This window comes from Chaetura pelagica, unplaced genomic scaffold (assembly GCF_000747805.2).
Source record: "Chaetura pelagica isolate M959 unplaced genomic scaffold, ChaPel_1.0 scaffold7, whole genome shotgun sequence".
Lineage (NCBI taxonomy): Eukaryota > Metazoa > Chordata > Aves > Apodiformes > Apodidae > Chaetura > Chaetura pelagica.
In genome coordinates, this window is record NW_009953920.1 from 2,173,180 (window position 1) to 2,185,759 (window position 12,580).

Below are 12,580 nucleotides of genomic sequence, written 5' to 3' on the forward strand. Positions count from 1 at the left end.
ACTCTACCTTATTCTGAACTGGTGGCTCAGTGTTTGGGCAGTTGTTCATTCTCTGTGCTACAAGATCAGCCCGTACTCAAGTGGCATCAAGTCTTCAGGGAGCTGAGCACAGGTATTCACTGGTGGCTCTGGAAACGTGCTGTTGACCACTGAGTGACATACTTTTTCAGCCTTGGATGGGTTTTCTTGCAAAGACTGAGTTGTTATTAAGCAGTAATGCACATCATGACTACAGATCTCTTGGGCTAATTACTATACAATGTACCCCAAGGCTCTGAAGAGTTCACAGGCTAAGAGCAATTACAGAAAGCATGGGTAGCAGCAGGAGGCAAGGATATCATAGAAATGTAGTTATATACAAGTAGGTGTGTGCCCATTTATGTAGACATAGAATAAATCATAGAATTACAGAATGGTTAAGGTTGGAAGGGACCTTAAATATCCTCAGGTTCCAACCTCCCTGCTATAAGCAAGGACACCTCCCACTAGACCTGGCTGCACAAAGCCTCATCCAACTTGGCCTTGAACAGCTTCAGGGAGGGGACTTCCACAGCCTCCCTGGGCAACCTGTTCCAATATCTCACCACCCTCATGGTGAAAATTTTCTTCCTAATATATAACCTAAATCTCCCCTCATTCAGTTTAAAACCATTACCCCATGTCCTATCACTGCACACTGCACTGCATGTTTCTCCTCAACTTTCCTGTAGGTTCCTTTCAGGTACTGGAAGGCTGCTGTAAGGTCTCCCTGCAGCCTTCTCCTCTCCAGGCTGAGCAGCCTCAGCTCTCTCAGCCTGTCTTCATAGCAGAGGTGCTCCAGCCCTTTGATCATCTTTGTAGCCCTCTTCTGGACCCTTTCCAACAGGTCTGTGTCTTCTCTGCTGAGGACACCAGAACTGTACACAGCACTCCAGGTGGGGTCTCACTAGAGCAGAGCAGAGGGGCAGAATCACTTCCCTGCCCTGCTGGCCACACTTCTTTTGATGCAGCCCAGGATGTGTTTGGCTCTCTGGGCTCCAGCACACACTGGTGGCTCATGTCGAGCTTCTCATCTACTACCACTCCCAGGCCCTTCTCCTCAGGACAGCTCTCCAGCCATTCTCCCCCCAGTCTGTATTTGTGCCTGGGGTTGTGCTGACCCAGGTGCAGGACCCTGCACGTGGCCTTGTTGAACTTCATGAGGTTGGCACTGGCCCATCTCTCCAGCCTGTCAAGGCCTCTATGGATGACATCCCTTCCCTCTGGGGTGTCAAGCACACCACACAGCTTGGTATCATCAGCAAACCTGCTGAGGATACATTCAATCCTTCTGTCCATGTCACCTGCAAAGATGTTGAACAGCATTGGTCTCAATACTGATCCCTGAGGAACACCGTTCATCACTTGCCTCTATTTGGATACTGAACCATTGACCACAACTCTCTGGATGTAGCCAAGTGGTCCATCTGTCAAATCCATGTCTTGTCAGTTTGGAGACCAGGATGTCATGTGGGACAGTGTCAAACACCTTGCACAAATCCAGGTAGATGACATCAGTTGCTCTGCCACCATCCGCCATCTCTGTAGCCTTGTCCTAGAAGGCCACCAGATTGGTCAGGCATGATTTGCTCTTAGTGAATCCATGTTGGCTGTCACCAATTACCTCCTTATTTCCCATGTGCCTTAGCAGATTTTCCAGGAAGACCTGTTCCATGATCTTGGTGGGCACAGAGGTGAGACTGACCGACCTGTAGTTCCCCGGGTCTTTCTTTTTCCCTGTTTTAAAAATAGGTGCTATGTTGCCTTTTTTTCCAGACCACCAGGACCTCTCAAATATGATGGACAGAGGCTTAGCAACTGTATCCGCCAGCTCCCTTAGGACCCACGGATCTCATCAGGTCCCATAGACTTGTGCACCTTCAGGTGTATGTGTAAAACAGGTATTGATGTGAGCAGTTTGCATGCCAGTTTTACCACAGAGTTTTATTACCTAAACACTTACTGCAAGAAGTGCATTTGCATAGGGATTTGAAGCAGGATGGCAGGTACCGGCAGGATATGAGTCTTAGAATCACTTTAGGCAAGGCATGGCATGCATAAAGATGATGTTAATATGCTTATATGATAAGCAGAGAAACCTAGAAGGTACTACTTAAGAGGCTGGATGGGGGAGGGTCAAGCATCAGCTGCAGAGAGCAGCAACAACTTCTGTACAGAGAGAGGGACAAACCAGAATGAAATCAAAAGTGGAGGAGAAGGGAAATGGAATAATAGCAGAAATTAAGGAGATAAACTGAAGGGAGAGAGGTTGAGGCACAGCTGGGCTTGTCAGAGCTGGAAAGCAATCAAGAAATCTTAATGTTAAATGATGGATAGTGAAAGAGACGGTGTTAGAGGAGGTGAGAGAGATAAAAACAAATCAGGAGAGAGAGTTAACATTAATTGAATCAACTTGAGTTTGTGTTTTCAGAAGGAGGAATAGATTAGGAAAACTTACTCCACTGCTGAGGAAACTCTCCTCCCTACTTCTTATTTTTCTCTTGAGCTCTGCTAATCTTGTGCACAGATTTCAGAAGAAACTACTCGTATTCTGTCAATGCAGAGCTAGTTTTGTTGGAAACCCGTGTTGTTCTCACCCACCAAATGAATGAGTACTCAAGCTTTGAGTAGTCTTGACACAACACAGCCCCTGTATTCTTTAGTCTCTTCCTCCTCTCACTTCATCCATCATACAGGCTCAAAACATGATACAGCTGACTGTTCTGGCCCTTGAGATTATGTGTTTGTGTACACATTTACTGAAGATAAGTGCTTTTTAGGCTTTTATTGCAATAGCAACTGGCAGACACTGTCATGGACAGAGAAAAGGGCAAATGCTGTGTAAGTGCCACGTGAAAACCAAACAAAAGTGCCAGGAAATGTGCTATCTAAATGTAAAGACAGAAGTTCATAGGTGAGCAGAGACAGACCACAAAAAAATCCAGAGAAGTGTTCATCAAAACAATGATAGTCCATCTGATCACAGGCTCTCAATTTACCTGAAGTACACTTCAACCATAATTCCATTTCTGAAGCACTTTACTTAACATCAATGTACCCCTTAGTAAATCTAATCATATGTAAGATAGTGTTTTTCCTATCTGTTGCTGTAAAAGTTTGAACACATACAGGCACATCTGCCACCTGTCCTGAAGCTGGGATGTAAATACTCTGTAGGAGGCCAGAGCCCTGGCCACAGCATGGGACAGGGATGCCCAGCCCTGTGGGGTGTTCATGGCTGGATGGGGTGCTGGTGGCTGGGGCTTCTGTCATCAGGCTTGCTATAAACCCTGGGCGATGGTTTTTCTTTCTCTGTGCAAAAGGATCACAGCACAGTCTATCTCTGTACAAAAAATGTTTTCTGTGACTTAGTTTAGTTTTTGCATCATGTGTGAGCCAGTTTAGGTAAATCAGTTTACGCTCTTGCTTCCCCTCCAGAAACTAAGTGACTTGAAGTCTGTCATGCTGAGATGCTTTGACGAATGGGGGGAGGGAAACAAAATTATTGCTACACCTCAGGGTGCAGGTGAGAGCAGTGGGGTGTATGTCCAGGAGTTCTTCCATGCTCTGCAGCTTTACTTTGGTCGTGCAGTATGTAACTTGGTGGTACAGTCTGGGTGGCTTTGAAGGTAGGAGTGTAGCTGTGGCCTTTTCACGCTGCGAGTGGAGAGCTCTATGGATTAGAGTCATTGTGGGAAAGGATGTGAACATCCTGGCAGAGATCAGGATAGCACTGTATGTACCTTGCCCTGGGTTGCCCTACCATAGCTTTTGGTGCAGAAGCACAAAGCAGTCTCGGGTAACATTCTGTGGTTTCGTCTCTTCTTGTTAGGAAAACACAACTTCTGGACTGCATCAAGGAAAATGCTACCACATGATAATTCTTGCTGTGGGCAAAGCTATTAGGTCTAAAACCAGCTTCTGTGTAGCTGAAGAAAATTCCTGGTGACTGTGGTTGTAAGAAGAGGTTGTACAGCCCTGATTATTTGGAAGCGTTTTGTTGTGTTTGCTCCTAATGGACAGTTGAAAAAAGCATATGTTTGTAGAGTAACTTCTCTGAGATTTGTCTCCAAAGATTATGTGGCTCTTTGCCCAACTTTGGGATCATCCTGCTTTATATTTAATGTGAATACACTTTAAAATAAAAGCAAAGGACCGCCAGACTGTAAAGAGTTGGTAGATTTGGGACAAAAATGGGTGATGACCATGAGATTCAGTGCCTGTTGAAAGGTAGAGGATGATGACAAAGAAATGTGCACTTTTATTTTGTTTAATATCTATTATGTGTTTTGAAAGTCTTCTAATTTCAGGAGTAAGATCAACTGACATTTTATTTTGTAGATCTTTTTTTAGCTGAATATTTCCAAACATTTCCAAAGTTCTTCCTGAATCCACTACCTTGCCCTTCACTGTTGGTTCTCATTTTCATTTTTGTCCTCTTGTTGAATTGACAATTTTAATAGTGATTTCAATTATGTTGTTCTAAGACTTTTTTCTGCCTCCTCAGCTGTGGCTGAGTACACAGCAGAAACTGATGATGAGAAGGAATATCAGGGTGGGATGACAATCTGCACTTGTGCCATGATGTGAGCAGATGAGGGTATGGACTGTCCTGTTGCTGAGATGCTTTTCCTGATGGAGAAGCTGTAAAGTATAAGTGTGCCCTGGTCATGAAAGAGGAGAGAGAATGAGCTAAAATGCAGATGTAGATGTTGCTTTTGTTACTTAATTGTGGATGTAAACTTTTTAAAACTATTTTTTTATTATTGCATGTTTGGAGAGCCTTCTGTCCTTGCTTATTAGTTCTCCCAGATTCAGAGTGAAGGGGTTTTTTTTGTTTCATTGCTTCTGTCTCTGTAGTTTGGTTACATGTGAGGTTTTGACTTTCTGGTTGATGTTGATTAGATTCGTTCTCTGTATTTTGCGGTTTGATCTTGGAATATCAGAGTTATGGTGGATACCTGGTCAGCTCAAGTCTGAGACACTGAAATGAACATCCTTTGCTTCTGGTTCCCACGTGTCCAAGCATATCAATAAACTGCTGGGAAGCAAAAATGCTGATCAACTGCTACCCATCTAAGCTCACTCGATGTGAGGATTTTACAACGAAGCGGAAGATCCGTTGATGGTATCGCTTGTTGTATCTAGGCCTCTTGTTTTCTTTCAGTGTATTAGTTAAATGATTATGATCCTTTATCTTATACAGTCTGGAAAGTTCACTATAGTTAACACCATTCTTATTTTGGGAAACACATGTATTTCTGTGTTGAAGCACACAACAATGTCCAGGTCTGTTGGAGCATGACGTAGTACACTGTTAACATGGGTAAGATACAGACTCAGTGCCGGACAGTGAAACAACTCAGTTAAATGTTGGCAAAGACAAAGAGGTTTCTGTGGTAAAAACCAATGTTTTAAAATGTCACTTATGTTGGTTATGGGATACATGCTGAGTTAACCTCATTGAACTTTTCCCCAGGAATTGATGCGCTTACAATTGGCGGGTCATTATGCTGCTCCACCTGTGTAGTGTTAAGGTCAGTGTGTTTTTCTGATTATAAAAACCATCCATACCATTCCATTATAAATTCACTACCATTCATATAATGGAATGTGCCAAAGCTCGGAGCTCGTTGCAGCTGCCCCCGGTTCATGTTTAAGATCAAACAAAGCGGTTCAGGTAATTTGAGCACCTCTTCAACAACACGTCCAATCAAGCTTCATTTGAAGTGATCTTTTGTTGTTTCTGTTCTGTTTTCTTCCTCTTTTTTATTTTTTTTTGTAACCTGCTAAACATCCATCTGATGTCCGTGTTGGTTTTGTTTTGTGTGGCCTGCCCAAGAATTCTTACTGAATCAAGACGTGGTAATTATAAGATCATAGCGAGGAGGTCCTGGGAGCAGCAAGCAACTGTGACCTGGCAGTTGCATGAATCCATGCGCCGGCAAAACACTGAATGCATCAACCACTCACCTTCACGAGGCATTTCCTGAAGCCTGCAGCTTCTAACTGGGAATTAATTCCGAGTCATCACGGCACACAACTCAGCCATCACAGGAGACACTAATGTGTGAGATGCAGGAATGTATGACTGGCACTAACCACTTACTAGGGGGAACCTGTGGGATGATGTGCATGCGTAACATCCACACTGCTGCTGTATGCATCTTCCTGCACAGCTTAGTCTTCTGAATTGTCATGTGTTGTCAAAGAGAGCCAGAATGTGCATTAAAGCTTATCTAGTCTTATTTCTGTCACTGAAACGTTGTTACGGTTGGGGCTTTTGTTTGTGTGTTTGCTTCTACATTTTTCTTTGTTACGAATCATAAAAAACCCTTTAATTCTCTGAACAGTAAGAATTCAGTGAACAGCTATGGATGTGATAGGTCATTGTGTTCTTCGAGTTCCATGAGGATGTATCCTTTCTGTGTTAAGTTTTGCACATTGTAGTAGCCAGAAAGAGCCTCAGGTGCTGGCAGTTGTGTTGGGAAGTCTTTTGAGCCTCTGTGCGCGTTAAGCAGATACATGCAGCCCCTTGATGATGACAACTGAGAATTTGTGTGACCCTGTCTAGCAGCACTCCTCCTTTCACCTCTCCATAGCTGCAAACTCAGGAGTATTCTATACTAAATGCAGTGTGAAACTTTCCCAGATGTATGTGCTGTATACACTATATACAGTCTCACAAAATGTGGTGAAGATTCATGGGAAGACTCTTTGGCAAGAAGTAATCCTTGAATGTTCTAACTTATGGAAACTGTTCACCACCTGACATTTCACATGACAGTAATTTGAATTTTACAGCTATTGCATCAGGTAAGTACATCTTCAGAGGTGTTTGGCAGTTTCTTTTATTACTCTGGGGAAAAAAAAAAAAAAAAGTATTGAAATTAGGCCACAGTCCAAAACTTAAATGAAATATCTCCCCCAAAAGATAATGCAGTCATTGTAGGATTGCATGTTTTTTCTCAAGTGAGGAGTCTGAAAAGGAAAGGCATGTTTAATAGCAGAAGGGATAACAAAAGGATTGAGAAGAGGGGATTTTTTTAGTAAGGCAGAGTGCATAATACATTTTCCAGCATTTTCAAGTTCATCTGTGGTGATGAACCTTCCCAATTTTTAAACAAGTGCATCTCTCACTGTCTCACTAAGTGGCTTAATGAATTTGGGTCCTTACATACAACACATAGGAGATCCTGGAGGTTGTATTAAATACATCCCACCAAGAATCCTGCCAGAAATAGGTAGCTGATACGATAGCAGGAAGAAAGCAAATTGATTACATGCTGCAGCATATTCAACTGGCTGTAATGCCTTGTCTCCTCAAGGGGTCTTCTGCGTAAGATAAGTTGATCCCCAGTCTACAGGGACAGCTGTATTCAGATGTACCAAAGTGATGCAGATTGTAAGTACTTGTCACAAAGTGCTGTCTACTAGCTGTATCACCTACTTTTTGTTGACAATTCATTAACTGGAAATGCAACTTTGGCTCTTGTTTCTGCTACTCTATGAATATAAAAAAAAAAACCAAAACACATTTTAAGTGGAACAAAGTAATTTCTCAGTATACTGCCCCATCTCCCCTCTCCTCATCCCCTATGGAAAACATGTTCAACCAAGCTTATAACAATATTTCCAGTTGTTACTGGACACTTTTTTCTCCTTTATTGTCATTATTAGGAAAAAAAAAGTGAATTGTTTCCCCTCTCAGTCTCAGCATGGACAACTTCAGTAAAAAAAAGCAAACCAGACAGGCAGTTTAGTCTGTGGCAATGAGCAGTGTGAACCTGCAAGGGCATTTACTTGACCATGCACATAAGCCTTTTGAATTGCAGGTAGGCATTTGAGATAAGTGCCAGTATTTGTTAGCAGTATGAAGACTTGCTGGGCACAGCAAGTCCAAATCCTTGGGTAGGCCTGAGCACTATTCACAGCTCTGTTTTTAAGTACCTGATTTAGTTTCTTAAATTAGTTTCCCTCAACAGATTAAAGTCATGCTCCTAGTGGTTATTTCAGAGCAGCCTTTTCTCTCCTGCAACTGTGTAACCAATATAGACAACGTAGCCTCATTCAGGTCCCCAAATCTCAGTGCAAGCTATGAATGATCGGAATGAAAAGGTAGAAATGCAGCCAAAAAATAATGTTATGGCACAATCAAAATAAGGTCTCAGTTAGAAAGTTAATACTCTAGTATGTGGTGGCTCCTGGAAGTATTTTCTGGCTTTTAGAAGGTCTCCTCTAGGGGAGATAAAGAACAACATATTAACCTTTCACTTTGGATTTAGTCCTTCATTAGGGAAGAGGGCTTACATTGATCCATTGTATATAAAAATCAGCTTCTGTGGCCTCTGTAGCACTACAGTGTTTTCTGTAGTATGCTGTGTGTTTATACACAGCAATGCTTTATTTTTTAAAAAGTAAGTCTTCAATTAGAGTTTGGCACATATGGAGGTCATTGTTGTAATCACACAAGTTACTCATGGAAAAAAGATTTATTGCTATTCCTGTGCCAAACATTGTTAGTGTAGAGTTGCTAACTGTGGTTTATTTAAGACTCAACATACAGAAATCTTTCAAGCCTTTTTCAGTGTAATTCTTGAGCAAATATAAACAACAAAAAAGTCAACTCTAGGGATTATTTTTTATAAAACAGTGCACATAAGTAGAACCTGTCCTGAAAACTGTTTCTCAGCCAAAAGCCATCCCACATACCCAACAGATCCAACAAAATCCCTTCAGGTGCAAAGGGGGTGGTGGCTAGCCAGCCTGCAAGCATGAAGGAATGTGTGTCCCACCCCCATTTGTCCTGTAGACCCTCAGCTTAGGCGGTGATGGTGCCAGCAGATGGGAAGCAGTGGTAGGAGAAGAGGTAGAGCTGTGAACCAGAGACCTTCCTCTCCTAATGTCTTTTTAATTAGAGTAATGTAAGTATTGACTGGGATGATAGTTACATCTTAATAGAGAAATTAAGGAATAGATTAATTTCTGGCACAATTCCCTCTTCCTGTTTACGTCAGTCCCTATTTCCAGCAGCAGTTTAATTGAAGGAACAATTCTCTGTGTTTGCTTATTATCTGCCAGTCTTGTAAGGGAATAACTATACATTTGGAAAAGCACGAGGGGGCTTAAGGGCACCAGCAGAAACAAAGACACACGTTTTAAAAAAAGCATAACTGAGTAACAGGATCATTCTAGTTATTAGGAAGAGAGTGCTGGCAGAGAACTTTGGGGATAAGTTTGTCATTCTTCCCAGTATATCACGGGAAGTGGAAAGCTGTGAAGGTGGTCCTTTTCATCTAACTGTGAGTATTTAGGAATTTAAAAGAACCCCAAATGACACAATGGGACATGGTCTGCTCCAAAGTCTGTTGCAGGCAACAGGAGTCTTTCCATGACATCCAGGATATGTGAGATCAGGCATAGGTTGAACTCACTTCCGAGGAGCAAAGAAGTTGTACATGGATCCATGCCTGAATGTGCAAGCCATTGTCCATCCTGGAGAACAGTGACCTGATGGCATCAGAAACAACGTCTGCACAGAGTGTCTGGAGTTTTGATGCCACTTGAAATCTCTGTTTGTTCTACTGGTTGTTGTCAGCTAGAAACTCAGAGGCCTTTAAAAAATCTGAGATAAAAGACTTTCTCATTTATTTTGGTAAAACACAGGTATGCTTCTAACTTTTAGGATTTCCATACTGGGCACCTACGTTGCTTCTGCAGTATTTTGTAGCTTTGCCCTTGCATGACAGGTGGGAAGTGGAAAGCTGTGAAGGTGGTCCTTTTCATCTAACTGTGAGTATTTAGGAATTTAAAAGAACCCCAAATGACACAATGGGACATGGTCTGCTCCAAAGTCTGTTGCAGGCAACAGGAGTCTTTCCATGACATCCAGGATATGTGAGATCAGGCATAGGTTGAACTCACTTCCGAGGAGCAAAGAAGTTGTACATGGACCCATGCCTTAATGTGAAAGCCATTGTCCATCCTGGAGAACAGTGACCTGATGGCATCAGAAACAACGTCTGCACAGAGTGTGTCTGGAGTTTTGATGCCACTTGAAATCTCTGTTTGTTCTACTGGTTGTTGTCAGCTAGAAACTCAGAGGCCTTTAAAAAATCTGAGATAAAAGACTTTCTCATTTATTTTGGTAAAACACAGGTATGCTTCTAACTTTTAGGATTTCCATACTGGGCACCTACGTTGCTTCTGCAGTATTTTGTAGCTTTGCCCTTGCATGACAGGTGGAAATGCATTTGTTTTGATATGCACAGATATTTTGATTTTTCTGGGAGATTCAATTCTTTTCTCAAAATGTGGCCCATCTCTTTAAAGCCAACACAGAAGCTGGCTGAAAAGATCCGTTATTTTGTGAAATTCTATATGATAAAAGACTAACTAAAATCAATGAATGTTGAATTGTATTCTATTAAACCATTTACAGAGCTAGTTGCATAATGAAAAAAAAACACACACACTGAAAATCTCTGTCAAATACATTATCTCTGACTCTTATGTGAATATATACTTTAATTGCATTGGGAGTTCAGAAATGAAAAATATAAATTAGTTTTTTGTACTTTGCAATTTAAATTAGTCCATTCTTCATGACACTAAATTTTCAATTCTGCCCATTTCTTTGCTTCTTGATGAAAAATTATACACTGGATGCCTTTAACATGGGAGAAAAAATTCACACCAGATGTAGTAGTAAGTTGGAAATCTGTAATGAAATCCATACAAAAAAATATCAATATCTTTCATTTTACTTGTAACTAAAGTTTTCCACCAGGATGAGAACACACTGGGCTGTATATGCCGAACACTAATTAAGAAGAATGGAGCTGGAAAGGGAATAGAGCTGGGTTATGTATTAAATCAGGTACTGTCCCCACCAAAGTAGCTTTGATTAGATTTCTGTTAATTTTTTGTCATGACTTTTGAAATACTTAACACCTATTTCTGCAGACCTGTACATGTAAGGAAATTCCTTTGTTCAAGTAATCAATTAAATTAGTGAGGCTATGTATAATTTTTTTTTATAGTCTGGGCTGCTCAGACTTCTCTAATTGCAATTTCTGTCTGTTTGTCACTCCCTTAACTAATTACTTTTGGAGCTGTTGGCTAATTTCAAGTGAAACAGAGAGGAGTACTTGTCTTTGAGATAATTAAGTTTCTGCAGGTCTCAGGGGCTGGGGAGAGGAGGGAGACCCAAGTTGGGGCTGGGGAAAAGGCAGGTAGAGCCTGTCTGTCACCTGCTCCAGCAGCCAGGGCAGGCACTGGAATTGTCAGCACCTTTGCTTCGGATGTTTTGGTTTTTTTTGCAGAGGAATGAACAGGAAAAAGCTGGGACTTTAGTAGAGGTCTGGTGGTGATGAAGGATACAGCTCTGAAGGAAAACAGATTCATTAATTCTACTGCTAACAGGGCTGTTTGTTTTTGTTTCCAGGAATGCTTTCTGAATCAGACATGAATGTCTTTAATACAAACACTGAACTTGTGTTTAAAGGTTAGAAAAATACAGCAGTCAAGTTGATTTATCACTAATACCAAGACAAAAAGTACCAGAAACATTAGTGTGTGGCTGTTAAGCTAATGTGTTACAAGTGATAAATGTGTCAAATTAGTGTCTTTTCTGTTTGCAGGTCTTAAACACAAATAAATTCTTGCAGTGCCTGAGAAGCCCTAAATGGCAATACCTGCTGAAAAGTCAAATTTTAACCTCAGTGACATTCCAGTTTTACTGCCTAGGTTGAAGTTGCATAGCATTTTATCCAGCAAGTAAAACCATCAGTATCAAAGTATCATCTGTGGCTCAAAGTGGGCTTCATTGATTTGAGCATGGAGTTGGTCAATAGGTGGTTCTTACTGTCCTTAGGAGAAGAGAACAGAGTTCCAGGCCAAGACATCCAAGCAAGGAATGGCCACTCATGTGGCTGCAGCCTTGCTGTGTGGTGATGTGCATGTCTCAGCCTTTCCTCTAGAACTCAGGTTTAACACCTGCAGAACAAGTAGTTTTACAACTTGCTTACTCAAGCAGGCTTCTACAAATACTAATGAATTAAACTGTTGACTTGCATTGCAGTGCCCTAGAACCTAATGCTTGATGGATTTAGGGCACTTCCTTGGCAAAGGGGTTGTTACCAGAAAAACAGGTTAAAAAAATCTATCCTTTGAAGTGCAGTCTTAAAAACTGTAATTACTTCTCTTCTGTGTGGATTCAAGGGCAGCAAAAAAAGCACTGGGTTACATCTGACTAATGGTCCTCATTAAAAATGCAATGAAAACTACATCCTCAGCCTTCAATGAGAATCATCCTTTTGCTTTTGTCTGTAGGTGAATGAAAGGTAACTTTTCCCATTACCTTTGCAGATGGTCTTCCTCTTTGAAAACTATCATGAGACTTTTAAACACAGGACTACAAACCCTTTTGAATTGGATTAAAAGAGGAAAAAAGCAAATTAGAACTTCACACAGTAATCTGAGCAGACATACATGGCTGTACGTATGATTGTTTGACACAACTCAGTAATATCTAATCATTGTATTAGAAGTGTGCTAGCAG